Source organism: Lonchura striata, chromosome 10 (genome assembly GCF_050655825.1).
Source record: "Lonchura striata isolate lonStrDom1 chromosome 10, ASM5065582v1, whole genome shotgun sequence".
Taxonomy (NCBI): domain Eukaryota; kingdom Metazoa; phylum Chordata; class Aves; order Passeriformes; family Estrildidae; genus Lonchura; species Lonchura striata.
Window position 1 is genome coordinate 477,121 of NC_140712.1, and position 16,619 is coordinate 493,739.

The window sequence follows — 16,619 nt, forward strand, 5'->3', positions numbered from 1 at the left end:
GCCGCACAGAGCGGTAGCTTGCACGAGGGCGAAGAACGAAGCCGCAGAGCACCGGCCTTCTGCGCGCACCCTAAGGACTGCGAGAGGACCGTGGTGGCCGCTCGCCTGCCTCTTCAATTCCATTCTAGCATCCTTATGGAAGGTGTTCCAGGACAATTTTCCTGAGTTTTGAATTCGTCCTGATGCAGCCCCTCCTGGGAAACTCCTACTCGTCCTCTGAGTCTCCGAGTGCAGAGACCTCGATGGCAACTGCAGAAATGAAGGGCTGCGTTGAGTTGTCGAGAAGCAAGAACATAGCCAGCGCCTTGTGTTTGGGAGTCAGCAGGTGCTGGACTTTTGCGATTGCTTTCACTGTGCACTGAATGCCAGGACGGCATGTGCACGTTAAAACAACGAGCTGGGCAAGAGCAGGAAGGGACCACGGGCATCAGAGAGCATCTGGCATCTTGCCCTGGAAAGAGCAGTGTTTTTGGAGTGTGCAGTAAAATCGTGTTTCTGGACAAGGGAGGCATAAGTGCGCTGCGCTCCTAAGCTATCTCCCTGCGAGACACACTGGCAAAGCTTTTCGTTATCATGCAGTCTAGTGCAGACGCACACTGCGGCTCTCCGGAGCTGTCCGAAGCGAAGCGCCGGTCGCCGGCGTCTTTCGGCTGAAGCAGCGCTTCGGGGCGTACGGCTGCCGCTCCGCTGTTGTGTGCGCGAGGCAGCCGCTTCTCCTGCTCCGTGAGCCGGACAGAGCGGTAGCTTGTACGAGGGCGAAGAACGTTGCCGCAGGGAGACGACATTGTGTGTACAGCCTTGGGACTGCTAGATGACAGTGGCTAAAGCTCCCTGCCTTTTCAATGCACTGCTGGCATGCTTTATTGAAGGCGTTCCGAGACAACTTTCCTGGGTTTTGACTTCGTCCTGATGAAGCCCCTGTTGGGAAATTCGTTTGGGAGTCAGCAGCACCTGGACTTTTGCGATTGCCTTCACTGTGCACTGAATGCCAGGACGGCATGTGCACGTTAAAACAACGAGCTGGGCAAGAGCAGAAAGGGAGCACGGGCATCAGAGAGCATCTGACATCTTGCCCTGGAAAGAGCAGTGTTTTTGGAGAGTGCAGTAAAATCGTGTTTCTGGACAAGGGAGGCATAAGTGCGCTGCGCTCCTAAGCTATCTCCCTGCGAGACACACTGGCAAAGCTTTTCGTTATCATGCAGTCTAGTGCAGACGCACACTGCGGCTCTCCGGAGCTGTCCGAAGCGAAGCGCCGGTCGCCGGCGTCTTTCGGCTGAAGCAGCGCTTCGGGGCGTACGGCTGCCGCTCCGCTGTTGTGTGCGCGAGGCAGCCGCTTTTCCTGCTCCGTGAGCCGGACAGAGCGGTAGCTTGTACGAGGGCGAAGAACGAAGCCGCAGGGAGACGACATTGTGTGTACAGCCTTGGGACTGCTAGATGACAGTGGCTAAAGCTCCCTGCCTTTTCAATGCACTGCTGGCATGCTTTATTGAAGGCGTTCCGAGACAACTTTCCTGGGTTTTGACTTCGTCCTGATGAAGCCCCTGTTGGGAAATTCGTTTGGGAGTCAGCAGCTGCTGGACTTTTGCGATTGCCTTCACTGTGCACTGAATGCCAGGACGGCATGTGTACGTTAAAACAACGAGCTGGGCAAGAGCAGGAAGAGAGCACGGGAAGCAGAGAGCATCTGGCATCTTGCCCTGGAAAGGGCAGTGTTTTTGGAGAGTGCAGCAAATCCGTGTTTCTGGACAAGGGAGGCATAAGTGCGCTGCGCTCCTAAGCTATCTCCCTGCTAAGACACACTGCCAAAGCTTTTCGCTATGATGCAGTCTAGTGCAGACGCACACTACGGCTCTCGGCTCTCTGTCCGAAGCGAAGCGCCGGTCGCCGGCGTCTTTCGGCTGAAGCAGCGCTTCGGGGCGTACGGCTGTTGTGTGCGCGAGGCAGCCGCTTTTCCTGCTCCGGGAGCCGCACAGAGCGGTAGCTTGCACGAGGGCGAAGAACGAAGCCGCAGAGCACCGGCCTTCTGCGCGCACCCTAAGGACTGCGAGAGGACCGTGGTGGCCGCTCGCCTGCCTCTTCAATTCCATTCTAGCATCCTTATGGAAGGTGTTCCAGGACAATTTTCCTGAGTTTTGAATTCGTCCTGATGCAGCCCCTCCTGGGAAACTCCTACTCGTCCTCTGAGTCTCCGAGTGCAGAGACCTCGATGGCAACTGCAGAAATGAAGGGCTGCGTTGAGTTGTCGAGAAGCAAGAACATAGCCAGCACCTTGTGTTTGGGAGTCAGCAGGTGCTGGACTTTTGCGATTGCTTTCACTGTGCACTGAATGCCAGGACGGCATGTGCACGTTAAAACAACGAGCTGGGCAAGAGCAGGAAGGGAGCACGGGCATCAGAGAGCATCTGACATCTTGCCCTGGAAAGAGCAGTGTTTTTGGAGTGTGCAGTAAAATCGTGTTTCTGGACAAGGGAGGCATAAGTGCGCTGCGCTCCTAAGCTATCTCCCTGCGATACACACTGGCAAAGCTTTTCGTTATCATGCAGTCTAGTGCAGACGCACACTGCGGCTCTCCGGAGCTGTCCGAAGCGAAGCTCCGGTCGCCGGCGTCTTTCGGCTGAAGCAGCGCTTCGGGGCGTACGGCTGCCGCTCCGCTGTTGTGTGCGCGAGGCAGCCGCTTCTCCTGCTCCGTGAGCCGGACAGAGCGGTAGCTTGTACGAGGGCGAAGAACGAAGCCGCAGGGAGACGACATTGTGTGTACAGCCTTGGGACTGCTAGATGACAGTGGCTAAAGCTCCCTGCCTTTTCAATGCACTGCTGGCATGCTTTATTGAAGGCGTTCCGAGACAACTTTCCTGGGTTTTGACTTCGTCCTGATGAAGCCCCTGTTGGGAAATTCGTTTGGGAGTCAGCAGCTGCTGGACTTTTGCGATTGCCTTCACTGTGCACTGAATGCCAGGACGGCATGTGTACGTTAAAACAACGAGCTGGGCAAGAGCAGGAAGAGAGCACGGGAAGCAGAGAGCATCTGGCATCTTGCCCTGGAAAGGGCAGTGTTTTTGGAGAGTGCAGCAAATCCGTGTTTCTGGACAAGGGTGGCATAAGTGCGCTGCGCTCCTAAGCTATCTCCCTGCTAAGACACACTGCCAAAGCTTTTCGCTATGATGCAGTCTAGTGCAGACGCACACTACGGCTCTCGGCTCTCTGTCCGAAGCGAAGCGCCGGTCGCCGGCGTCTTTCGGCTGAAGCAGCGCTTCGGAGCGTACGGCTGTTGTGTGCGCGAAGCAGCCGCTTTTCCTGCTCCGGGAGCCGCACAGAGCGGTAGCTTGCACGAGGGCGAAGAACGAAGCCGCAGAGCACCGGCCTTCTGCGCGCACCCTAAGGACTGCGAGAGGACCGTGGTGGCCGCTCGCCTGCCTCTTCAATTCCATTCTAGCATCCTTATGGAAGGTGTTCCAGGACAATTTTCCTGAGTTTTGAATTCGTCCTGATGCAGCCCCTCCTGGGAAACTCCTACTCGTCCTCTGAGTCTCCGAGTGCAGAGACCTCGATGGCAACTGCAGAAATGAAGGGCTGCGTTGAGTTGTCGAGAAGCAAGAACATAGCCAGCGCCTTGTGTTTGGGAGTCAGCAGGTGCTGGACTTTTGCGATTGCTTTCACTGTGCACTGAATGCCAGGACGGCATGTGCACGTTAAAACAACGAGCTGGGCAAGAGCAGGAAGGGACCACGGGCATCAGAGAGCATCTGGCATCTTGCCCTGGAAAGAGCAGTGTTTTTGGAGTGTGCAGTAAAATCGTGTTTCTGGACAAGGGAGGCATAAGTGCGCTGCGCTCCTAAGCTATCTCCCTGCGAGACACACTGGCAAAGCTTTTCGTTATCATGCAGTCTAGTGCAGACGCACACTGCGGCTCTCCGGAGCTGTCCGAAGCGAAGCGCCGGTCGCCGGCGTCTTTCGGCTGAAGCAGCGCTTCGGGGCGTACGGCTGCCGCTCCGCTGTTGTGTGCGCGAGGCAGCCGCTTCTCCTGCTCCGTGAGCCGGACAGAGCGGTAGCTTGTACGAGGGCGAAGAACGTTGCCGCAGGGAGACGACATTGTGTGTACAGCCTTGGGACTGCTAGATGACAGTGGCTAAAGCTCCCTGCCTTTTCAATGCACTGCTGGCATGCTTTATTGAAGGCGTTCCGAGACAACTTTCCTGGGTTTTGACTTCGTCCTGATGAAGCCCCTGTTGGGAAATTCGTTTGGGAGTCAGCAGCACCTGGACTTTTGCGATTGCCTTCACTGTGCACTGAATGCCAGGACGGCATGTGCACGTTAAAACAACGAGCTGGGCAAGAGCAGAAAGGGAGCACGGGCATCAGAGAGCATCTGACATCTTGCCCTGGAAAGAGCAGTGTTTTTGGAGAGTGCAGTAAAATCGTGTTTCTGGACAAGGGAGGCATAAGTGCGCTGCGCTCCTAAGCTATCTCCCTGCGAGACACACTGGCAAAGCTTTTCGTTATCATGCAGTCTAGTGCAGACGCACACTGCGGCTCTCCGGAGCTGTCCGAAGCGAAGCGCCGGTCGCCGGCGTCTTTCGGCTGAAGCAGCGCTTCGGGGCGTACGGCTGCCGCTCCGCTGTTGTGTGCGCGAGGCAGCCGCTTTTCCTGCTCCGTGAGCCGGACAGAGCGGTAGCTTGTACGAGGGCGAAGAACGAAGCCGCAGGGAGACGACATTGTGTGTACAGCCTTGGGACTGCTAGATGACAGTGGCTAAAGCTCCCTGCCTTTTCAATGCACTGCTGGCATGCTTTATTGAAGGCGTTCCGAGACAACTTTCCTGGGTTTTGACTTCGTCCTGATGAAGCCCCTGTTGGGAAATTCGTTTGGGAGTCAGCAGCTGCTGGACTTTTGCGATTGCCTTCACTGTGCACTGAATGCCAGGACGGCATGTGTACGTTAAAACAACGAGCTGGGCAAGAGCAGGAAGAGAGCACGGGAAGCAGAGAGCATCTGGCATCTTGCCCTGGAAAGGGCAGTGTTTTTGGAGAGTGCAGCAAATCCGTGTTTCTGGACAAGGGAGGCATAAGTGCGCTGCGCTCCTAAGCTATCTCCCTGCTAAGACACACTGCCAAAGCTTTTCGCTATGATGCAGTCTAGTGCAGACGCACACTACGGCTCTCGGCTCTCTGTCCGAAGCGAAGCGCCGGTCGCCGGCGTCTTTCGGCTGAAGCAGCGCTTCGGAGCGTACGGCTGTTGTGTGCGCGAAGCAGCCGCTTTTCCTGCTCCGCGAGCCGCACAGAGCGGTAGCTTGCACGAGGGCGAAGAACGAAGCCGCAGAGCACCGGCCTTCTGCGCGCACCCTAAGGACTGCGAGAGGACCGTGGTGGCCGCTCGCCTGCCCCTTCCATTCCATTCTAGCATCCTTATGGAAGGTGTTCCAGGACAATTTTCCTGAGTTTTGAATTCGTCCTGATGCAGCCCCTCCTGGGAAACTCCTACTCGTCCTCTGAGTCTCCGAGTGCAGAGACCTCGATGGCAACTGCAGAAATGAAGGGCTGCGTTGAGTTGTCGAGAAGCAAGAACATAGCCAGCGCCTTGTGTTTGGGAGTCAGCAGCTGCTGGACTTTTGCGATTGCTTTCACTGTGCACTGAATGCCAGGACGGCATGTGCACGTTAAAACAACGAGCTGGGCAAGAGCAGGAAGGGAGCACGGGCATCAGAGAGCATCTGACATCTTGCCCTGGAAAGAGCAGTGTTTTTGGAGTGTGCAGTAAAATCGTGTTTCTGGACAAGGGAGGCATAAGTGCGCTGCGCTCCTAAGCTATCTCCCTGCGAGACACACTGCCAAAGCTTTTCGTTATCATGCAGTCTAGTGCAGACGCACACTGCGGCTCTCCGGAGCTGTCCGAAGCCAAGCGCCGGTCGCCGGCGTCTTTCGGCTGAAGCAGCGCTTCGGGGCGTACGGCTGCCGCTCCGCTGTTGTGTGCGCGAGGCAGCCGCTTCTCCTGCTCCGTGAGCCGGACAGAGCGGTAGCTTGTACGAGGGCGAAGAACGTTGCCGCAGGGAGACGACATTGTGTGTACAGCCTTGGGACTGCTAGATGACAGTGGCTAAAGCTCCCTGCCTTTTCAATGCACTGCTGGCATGCTTTATTGAAGGCGTTCCGAGACAACTTTCCTGGGTTTTGTCTTCGTCCTGATGAAGCCCCTGTTGGGAAATTCGTTTGGGAGTCAGCAGCTGCTGGACTTTTGCGATTGCCTTCACTGTGCACTGAATGCCAGGACGGCATGTGTACGTTAAAACAACGAGCTGGGCAAGAGCAGGAAGAGAGCACGGGAAGCAGAGAGCATCTGGCATCTTGCCCTGGAAAGGGCAGTGTTTTTGGAGAGTGCAGCAAATCCGTGTTTCTGGACAAGGGAGGCATAAGTGCGCTGCGCTCCTAAGCTATCTCCCTGCTAAGACACACTGCCAAAGCTTTTCGCTATGATGCAGTCTAGTGCAGACGCACACTACGGCTCTCGGCTCTCTGTCCGAAGCGAAGCGCCGGTCGCCGGCGTCTTTCGGCTGAAGCAGCGCTTCGGAGCGTACGGCTGTTGTGTGCGCGAAGCAGCCGCTTTTCCTGCTCCGCGAGCCGCACAGAGCGGTAGCTTGCACGAGGGCGAAGAACGAAGCCGCAGAGCACCGGCCTTCTGCGCGCACCCTAAGGACTGCGAGAGGACCGTGGTGGCCGCTCGCCTGCCTCTTCAATTCCATTCTAGCATCCTTATGGAAGGTGTTCCAGGACAATTTTCCTGAGTTTTGAATTCGTCCTGATGCAGCCCCTCCTGGGAAACTCCTACTCGTCCTCTGAGTCTCCGAGTGCAGAGACCTCGATGGCAACTGCAGAAATGAAGGGCTGCGTTGAGTTGTCGAGAAGCAAGAACATAGCCAGCGCCTTGTGTTTGGGAGTCAGCAGGTGCTGGACTTTTGCGATTGCCTTCACTGTGCACTGAATGCCAGGACGGCATGTGCACGTTAAAACAACGAGCTGGGCAAGAGCAGGAAGGGACCACGGGCATCAGAGAGCATCTGGCATCTTGCCCTGGAAAGAGCAGTGTTTTTGGAGTGTGCAGTAAAATCGTGTTTCTGGACAAGGGAGGCATAAGTGCGCTGCGCTCCTAAGCTATCTCCCTGCGAGACACACTGGCAAAGCTTTTCGTTATCATGCAGTCTAGTGCAGACGCACACTGCGGCTCTCCGGAGCTGTCCGAAGCGAAGCGCCGGTCGCCGGCGTCTTTCGGCTGAAGCAGCGCTTCGGGGCGTACGGCTGCCGCTCCGCTGTTGTGTGCGCGAGGCAGCCGCTTCTCCTGCTCCGTGAGCCGGACAGAGCGGTAGCTTGTACGAGGGCGAAGAACGAAGCCGCAGGGAGACGACATTGTGTGTACAGCCTTGGGACTGCTAGATGACAGTGGCTAAAGCTCCCTGCCTTTTCAATGCACTGCTGGCATGCTTTATTGAAGGCGTTCCGAGACAACTTTCCTGGGTTTTGACTTCGTCCTGATGAAGCCCCTGTTGGGAAATTCGTTTGGGAGTCAGCAGCTGCTGGACTTTTGCGATTGCCTTCACTGTGCACTGAATGCCAGGACGGCATGTGTACGTTAAAACAACGAGCTGGGCAAGAGCAGGAAGAGAGCACGGGAAGCAGAGAGCATCTGGCATCTTGCCCTGGAAAGGGCAGTGTTTTTGGAGAGTGCAGCAAATCCGTGTTTCTGGACAAGGGAGGCATAAGTGCGCTGCGCTCCTAAGCTATCTCCCTGCTAAGACACACTGCCAAAGCTTTTCGCTATGATGCAGTCTAGTGCAGACGCACACTACGGCTCTCGGCTCTCTGTCCGAAGCGAAGCGCCGGTCGCCGGCGTCTTTCGGCTGAAGCAGCGCTTCGGAGCGTACGGCTGTTGTGTGCGCGAAGCAGCCGCTTTTCCTGCTCCGCGAGCCGCACAGAGCGGTAGCTTGCACGAGGGCGAAGAACGAAGCCGCAGAGCACCGGCCTTCTGCGCGCACCCTAAGGACTGCGAGAGGACCGTGGTGGCCGCTCGCCTGCCTCTTCAATTCCATTCTAGCATCCTTATGGAAGGTGTTCCAGGACAATTTTCCTGAGTTTTGAATTCGTCCTGATGCAGCCCCTCCTGGGAAACTCCTACTCGTCCTCTGAGTCTCCGAGTGCAGAGACCTCGATGGCAACTGCAGAAATGAAGGGCTGCGTTGAGTTGTCGAGAAGCAAGAACATAGCCAGCGCCTTGTGTTTGGGAGTCAGCAGGTGCTGGACTTTTGCGATTGCCTTCACTGTGCACTGAATGCCAGGACGGCATGTGCACGTTAAAACAACGAGCTGGGCAAGAGCAGGAAGGGACCACGGGCATCAGAGAGCATCTGGCATCTTGCCCTGGAAAGAGCAGTGTTTTTGGAGTGTGCAGTAAAATCGTGTTTCTGGACAAGGGAGGCATAAGTGCGCTGCGCTCCTAAGCTATCTCCCTGCGAGACACACTGGCAAAGCTTTTCGTTATCATGCAGTCTAGTGCAGACGCACACTGCGGCTCTCCGGAGCTGTCCGAAGCGAAGCGCCGGTCGCCGGCGTCTTTCGGCTGAAGCAGCGCTTCGGGGCGTACGGCTGCCGCTCCGCTGTTGTGTGCGCGAGGCAGCCGCTTCTCCTGCTCCGTGAGCCGGACAGAGCGGTAGCTTGTACGAGGGCGAAGAACGTTGCCGCAGGGAGACGACATTGTGTGTACAGCCTTGGGACTGCTAGATGACAGTGGCTAAAGCTCCCTGCCTTTTCAATGCACTGCTGGCATGCTTTATTGAAGGCGTTCCGAGACAACTTTCCTGGGTTTTGACTTCGTCCTGATGAAGCCCCTGTTGGGAAATTCGTTTGGGAGTCAGCAGCTGCTGGACTTTTGCGATTGCCTTCACTGTGCACTGAATGCCAGGACGGCATGTGTACGTTAAAACAACGAGCTGGGCAAGAGCAGGAAGAGAGCACGGGAAGCAGAGAGCATCTGGCATCTTGCCCTGGAAAGGGCAGTGTTTTTGGAGAGTGCAGCAAATCCGTGTTTCTGGACAAGGGAGGCATAAGTGCGCTGCGCTCCTAAGCTATCTCCCTGCTAAGACACACTGCCAAAGCTTTTCGCTATGATGCAGTCTAGTGCAGACGCACACTACGGCTCTCGGCTCTCTGTCCGAAGCGAAGCGCCGGTCGCCGGCGTCTTTCGGCTGAAGCAGCGCTTCGGAGCGTACGGCTGTTGTGTGCGCGAAGCAGCCGCTTTTCCTGCTCCGCGAGCCGCACAGAGCGGTAGCTTGCACGAGGGCGAAGAACGAAGCCGCAGAGCACCGGCCTTCTGCGCGCACCCTAAGGACTGCGAGAGGACCGTGGTGGCCGCTCGCCTGCCTCTTCAATTCCATTCTAGCATCCTTATGGAAGGTGTTCCAGGACAATTTTCCTGAGTTTTGAATTCGTCCTGATGCAGCCCCTCCTGGGAAACTCCTACTCGTCCTCTGAGTCTCCGAGTGCAGAGACCTCGATGGCAACTGCAGAAATGAAGGGCTGCGTTGAGTTGTCGAGAAGCAAGAACATAGCCAGCGCCTTGTGTTTGGGAGTCAGCAGGTGCTGGACTTTTGCGATTGCCTTCACTGTGCACTGAATGCCAGGACGGCATGTGCACGTTAAAACAACGAGCTGGGCAAGAGCAGGAAGGGACCACGGGCATCAGAGAGCATCTGGCATCTTGCCCTGGAAAGAGCAGTGTTTTTGGAGTGTGCAGTAAAATCGTGTTTCTGGACAAGGGAGGCATAAGTGCGCTGCGCTCCTAAGCTATCTCCCTGCGAGACACACTGCCAAAGCTTTTCGTTATCATGCAGTCTAGTGCAGACGCACACTGCGGCTCTCCGGAGCTGTCCGAAGCGAAGCGCCGGTCGCCGGCGTCTTTCGGCTGAAGCAGCGCTTCGGGGCGTACGGCTGCCGCTCCGCTGTTGTGTGCGCGAGGCAGCCGCTTCTCCTGCTCCGCGAGCCGGACAGAGCGGTAGCTTGTACGAGGGCGAAGAACGAAGCCGCAGGGAGACGACATTGTGTGTACAGCCTTGGGACTGCTAGATGACAGTGGCTAAAGCTCCCTGCCTTTTCAATGCACTGCTGGCATGCTTTATTGAAGGCGTTCCGAGACAACTTTCCTGGGTTTTGACTTCGTCCTGATGAAGCCCCTGTTGGGAAATTCGTTTGGGAGTCAGCAGCTGCTGGACTTTTGCGATTGCCTTCACTGTGCACTGAATGCCAGGACGGCATGTGTACGTTAAAACAACGAGCTGGGCAAGAGCAGGAAGAGAGCACGGGAAGCAGAGAGCATCTGGCATCTTGCCCTGGAAAGGGCAGTGTTTTTGGAGAGTGCAGCAAATCCGTGTTTCTGGACAAGGGAGGCATAAGTGCGCTGCGCTCCTAAGCTATCTCCCTGCTAAGACACACTGCCAAAGCTTTTCGCTATGATGCAGTCTAGTGCAGACGCACACTACGGCTCTCGGCTCTCTGTCCGAAGCGAAGCGCCGGTCGCCGGCGTCTTTCGGCTGAAGCAGCGCTTCGGAGCGTACGGCTGTTGTGTGCGCGAAGCAGCCGCTTTTCCTGCTCCGGGAGCCGCACAGAGCGGTAGCTTGCACGAGGGCGAAGAACGAAGCCGCAGAGCACCGGCCTTCTGCGCGCACCCTAAGGACTGCGAGAGGACCGTGGTGGCCGCTCGCCTGCCTCTTCAATTCCATTCTAGCATCCTTATGGAAGGTGTTCCAGGACAATTTTCCTGAGTTTTGAATTCGTCCTGATGCAGCCCCTCCTGGGAAACTCCTACTCGTCCTCTGAGTCTCCGAGTGCAGAGACCTCGATGGCAACTGCAGAAATGAAGGGCTGCGTTGAGTTGTCGAGAAGCAAGAACATAGCCAGCGCCTTGTGTTTGGGAGTCAGCAGGTGCTGGACTTTTGCGATTGCCTTCACTGTGCACTGAATGCCAGGACGGCATGTGCACGTTAAAACAACGAGCTGGGCAAGAGCAGGAAGGGACCACGGGCATCAGAGAGCATCTGGCATCTTGCCCTGGAAAGAGCAGTGTTTTTGGAGTGTGCAGTAAAATCGTGTTTCTGGACAAGGGAGGCATAAGTGCGCTGCGCTCCTAAGCTATCTCCCTGCGAGACACACTGCCAAAGCTTTTCGTTATCATGCAGTCTAGTGCAGACGCACACTGCGGCTCTCCGGAGCTGTCCGAAGCGAAGCGCCGGTCGCCGGCGTCTTTCGGCTGAAGCAGCGCTTCGGGGCGTACGGCTGCCGCTCCGCTGTTGTGTGCGCGAGGCAGCCGCTTCTCCTGCTCCGTGAGCCGGACAGAGCGGTAGCTTGTACGAGGGCGAAGAACGTTGCCGCAGGGAGACGACATTGTGTGTACAGCCTTGGGACTGCTAGATGACAGTGGCTAAAGCTCCCTGCCTTTTCAATGCACTGCTGGCATGCTTTATTGAAGGCGTTCCGAGACAACTTTCCTGGGTTTTGACTTCGTCCTGATGAAGCCCCTGTTGGGAAATTCGTTTGGGAGTCAGCAGCACCTGGACTTTTGCGATTGCCTTCACTGTGCACTGAATGCCAGGACGGCATGTGCACGTTAAAACAACGAGCTGGGCAAGAGCAGAAAGGGAGCACGGGCATCAGAGAGCATCTGACATCTTGCCCTGGAAAGAGCAGTGTTTTTGGAGAGTGCAGTAAAATCGTGTTTCTGGACAAGGGAGGCATAAGTGCGCTGCGCTCCTAAGGTATCTCCCTGCGAGACACACTGCTAAAGCTTTTCGCTATGATGCAGTCTAGTGCAGACGCACACTACGGCTCTCGGCTCTCTGTCCGAAGCGAAGCGCCGGTCGCCGGCGTCTTTCGGCTGAAGCAGCGCTTCGGAGCGTACGGCTGTTGTGTGCGCGAAGCAGCCGCTTTTCCTGCTCCGGGAGCCGCACAGAGCGGTAGCTTGCACGAGGGCGAAGAACGAAGCCGCAGAGCACCGGCCTTCTGCGCGCACCCTAAGGACTGCGAGAGGACCGTGGTGGCCGCTCGCCTGCCCCTTCCATTCCATTCTAGCATCCTTAGGGAAGGTGTTCAAGGACAAATTCCCTGAGTTTTGAATTCGTCCTGATGCAGCCCCTCCTGGGAAACAACTGCTCGTCGTCTGAGTCTCCGAGTGCAGAGACCTCGATGGCAACTGCAGAAATGAAGGGCTGCGTTGAGTTGTCGAGAAGCAAGAACATAGCCAGCGCCTTGTGTTTGGGAGTCAGCAGGTGCTGGACTTTTGCGATTGCCTTCACTGTGCACTGAATGCCAGGACGGCATGTGCACGTTAAAACAACGAGCTGGGCAAGAGCAGGAAGGGACCACGGGCATCAGAGAGCATCTGGCATCTTGCCCTGGAAAGAGCAGTGTTTTTGGAGTGTGCAGTAAAATCGTGTTTCTGGACAAGGGAGGCATAAGTGCGCTGCGCTCCTAAGCTATCTCCCTGCGAGACACACTGCCAAAGCTTTTCGTTATCATGCAGTCTAGTGCAGACGCACACTGCGGCTCTCCGGAGCTGTCCGAAGCGAAGCGCCGGTCGCCGGCGTCTTTCGGCTGAAGCAGCGCTTCGGGGCGTACGGCTGCCGCTCCGCTGTTGTGTGCGCGAGGCAGCCGCTTCTCCTGCTCCGTGAGCCGGACAGAGCGGTAGCTTGTACGAGGGCGAAGAACGTTGCCGCAGGGAGACGACATTGTGTGTACAGCCTTGGGACTGCTAGATGACAGTGGCTAAAGCTCCCTGCCTTTTCAATGCACTGCTGGCATGCTTTATTGAAGGCGTTCCGAGACAACTTTCCTGGGTTTTGACTTCGTCCTGATGAAGCCCCTGTTGGGAAATTCGTTTGGGAGTCAGCAGCACCTGGACTTTTGCGATTGCCTTCACTGTGCACTGAATGTCAGGACGGCATGTGCACGTTAAAACAACGAGCTGGGCAAGAGCAGAAAGGGAGCACGGGCATCAGAGAGCATCTGACATCTTGCCCTGGAAAGAGCAGTGTTTTTGGAGAGTGCAGTAAAATCGTGTTTCTGGACAAGGGAGGCATAAGTGCGCTGCGCTCCTAAGCTATCTCCCTGCGAGACACACTGGCAAAGCTTTTCGCTATGATGCAGTCTAGTGCAGACGCACACTACGGCTCTCGGCTCTCTGTCCGAAGCGAAGCGCCGGTCGCCGGCGTCTTTCGGCTGAAGCAGCGCTTCGGGGCGTACGGCTGCCGCTCCGCTGTTGTGTGCGCGAGGCAGCCGCTTCTCCTGCTCCGCGAGCCGGACAGAGCGGTAGCTTGCACGAGGGCGAAGAACGAAGCCGCAGAGCACCGGCCTTCTGCGCGCACCCTAAGGACTGCGAGAGGACCGTGGTGGCCGCTCGCCTGCCCCTTCCATTCCATTCTAGCATCCTTAGGGAAGGTGTTCAAGGACAAATTCCCTGAGTTTTGAATTCGTCCTGATGCAGCCCCTCCTGGGAAACAACTGCTCGTCGTCTGAGTCTCCGAGTGCAGAGACCTCGATGGCAACTGCAGAAATGAAGGGCTGCGTTGAGTTGTCGAGAAGCAAGAACATAGCCAGCGCCTTGTGTTTGGGAGTCAGCAGGTGCTGGACTTTTGCGATTGCTTTCACTGTGCACTGAATGCCAGGACGGCATGTGCACGTTAAAACAACGAGCTGGGCAAGAGCAGGAAGGGAGCACGGGCATCAGAGAGCATCTGACATCTTGCCCTGGAAAGAGCAGTGTTTTTGGAGTGTGCAGTAAAATCGTGTTTCTGGACAAGGGAGGCATAAGTGCGCTGCGCTCCTAAGCTATCTCCCTGCGAGACACACTGGCAAAGCTTTTCGTTATCATGCAGTCTAGTGCAGACGCACACTGCGGCTCTCCGGAGCTGTCCGAAGCGAAGCTCCGGTCGCCGGCGTCTTTCGGCTGAAGCAGCGCTTCGGGGCGTACGGCTGCCGCTCCGCTGTTGTGTGCGCGAGGCAGCCGCTTCTCCTGCTCCGTGAGCCGGACAGAGCGGTAGCTTGTACGAGGGCGAAGAACGAAGCCGCAGGGAGACGACATTGTGTGTACAGCCTTGGGACTGCTAGATGACAGTGGCTAAAGCTCCCTGCCTTTTCAATGCACTGCTGGCATGCTTTATTGAAGGCGTTCCGAGACAACTTTCCTGGGTTTTGACTTCGTCCTGATGAAGCCCCTGTTGGGAAATTCGTTTGGGAGTCAGCAGCTGCTGGACTTTTGCGATTGCCTTCACTGTGCACTGAATGCCAGGACGGCATGTGTACGTTAAAACAACGAGCTGGGTAAGAGCAGGAAGAGAGCACGGGAAGCAGAGAGCATCTGGCATCTTGCCCTGGAAAGGGCAGTGTTTTTGGAGAGTGCAGCAAATCCGTGTTTCTGGACAAGGGAGGCATAAGTGCGCTGCGCTCCTAAGCTATCTCCCTGCTAAGACACACTGCCAAAGCTTTTCGCTATGATGCAGTCTAGTGCAGACGCACACTACGGCTCTCGGCTCTCTGTCCGAAGCGAAGCGCCGGTCGCCGGCGTCTTTCGGCTGAAGCAGCGCTTCGGGGCGTACGGCTGTTGTGTGCGCGAAGCAGCCGCTTTTCCTGCTCCGGGAGCCGCACAGAGCGGTAGCTTGCACGAGGGCGAAGAACGAAGCCGCAGAGCACCGGCCTTCTGCGCGCACCCTAAGGACTGCGAGAGGACCGTGGTGGCCGCTCGCCTGCCTCTTCAATTCCATTCTAGCATCCTTATGGAAGGTGTTCCAGGACAATTTTCCTGAGTTTTGAATTCGTCCTGATGCAGCCCCTCCTGGGAAACTCCTACTCGTCCTCTGAGTCTCCGAGTGCAGAGACCTCGATGGCAACTGCAGAAATGAAGGGCTGCGTTGAGTTGTCGAGAAGCAAGAACATAGCCAGCGCCTTGTGTTTGGGAGTCAGCAGGTGCTGGACTTTTGCGATTGCCTTCACTGTGCACTGAATGCCAGGACGGCATGTGCACGTTAAAACAACGAGCTGGGCAAGAGCAGAAAGGGAGCACGGACATCAGAGAGCATCTGACATCTTGCCCTGGAAAGAGCAGTGTTTTTGGAGTGTGCAGTAAAATCGTGTTTCTGGACAAGGGAGGCATAAGTGCGCTGCGCTCCTAAGGTATCTCCCTGCGAGACACACTGCTAAAGCTTTTCGTTATCATGCAGTCTAGTGCAGACGCACACTGCGGCTCTCCGGAGCTGTCCGAAGCGAAGCGCCGGTCGCCGGCGTCTTTCGGCTGAAGCAGCGCTTCGGGGCGTACGGCTGCCGCTCCGCTGTTGTGTGCGCGAGGCAGCCGCTTCTCCTGCTCCGTGAGCCGGACAGAGCGGTAGCTTGTACGAGGGCGAAGAACGTTGCCGCAGGGAGACGACATTGTGTGTACAGCCTTGGGACTGCTAGATGACAGTGGCTAAAGCTCCCTGCCTTTTCAATGCACTGCTGTCATGCTTTATTGAAGGCGTTCCGAGACAACTTTCCTGGGTTTTGACTTCGTCCTGATGAAGCCCCTGTTGGGAAATTCGTTTGGGAGTCAGCAGCACCTGGACTTTTGCGATTGCCTTCACTGTGCACTGAATGCCAGGACGGCATGTGCACGTTAAAACAACGAGCTGGGCAAGAGCAGAAAGGGAGCACGGACATCAGAGAGCATCTGACATCTTGCCCTGGAAAGAGCAGTGTTTTTGGAGAGTGCAGTAAAATCGTGTTTCTGGACAAGGGAGGCATAAGTGCGCTGCGCTCCTAAGGTATCTCCCTGCGAGACACACTGCTAAAGCTTTTCGCTATGATGCAGTCTAGTGCAGACGCACACTACGGCTCTCCGGAGCTGTCCGAAGCGAAGCGCCGGTCGCCGGCGTCTTTCGGCTGAAGCAGCGCTTCGGGGCGTACGGCTGCCGCTCCGCTGTTGTGTGCGCGAGGCAGCCGCTTCTCCTGCTCCGCGAGCCGGACAGAGCGGTAGCTTGTACGAGGGCGAAGAACGAAGCCGCAGAGCACCGGCCTTGTGCGCGCACCCTAAGGACTGCGAGAGGACCGTGGTGGCCGCTCGCCTGCCCCTTCCATTCCATTCTAGCATCCTTAGGGAAGGTGTTCAAGGACAAATTCCCTGAGTTTTGAATTCGTCCTGATGCAGCCCCTCCTGGGAAACAACTGCTCGTCGTCTGAGTCTCCGAGTGCAGAGACCTCGATGGCAACTGCAGAAATGAAGGGCTGCGTTGAGTTGTCGAGAAGCAAGAACATAGCCAGCGCCTTGTGTTTGGGAGTCAGCAGGTGCTGGACTTTTGCGATTGCTTTCACTGTGCACTGAATGCCAGGACGGCATGTGCACGTTAAAACAACGAGCTGGGCAAGAGCAGGAAGGGAGCACGGGCATCAGAGAGCATCTGACATCTTGCCCTGGAAAGAGCAGTGTTTTTGGAGTGTGCAGTAAAATCGTGTTTCTGGACAAGGGAGGCATAAGTGCGCTGCGCTCCTAAGCTATCTCCCTGCGAGACACACTGGCAAAGCTTTTCGTTATCATGCAGTCTAGTGCAGACGCACACTGCGGCT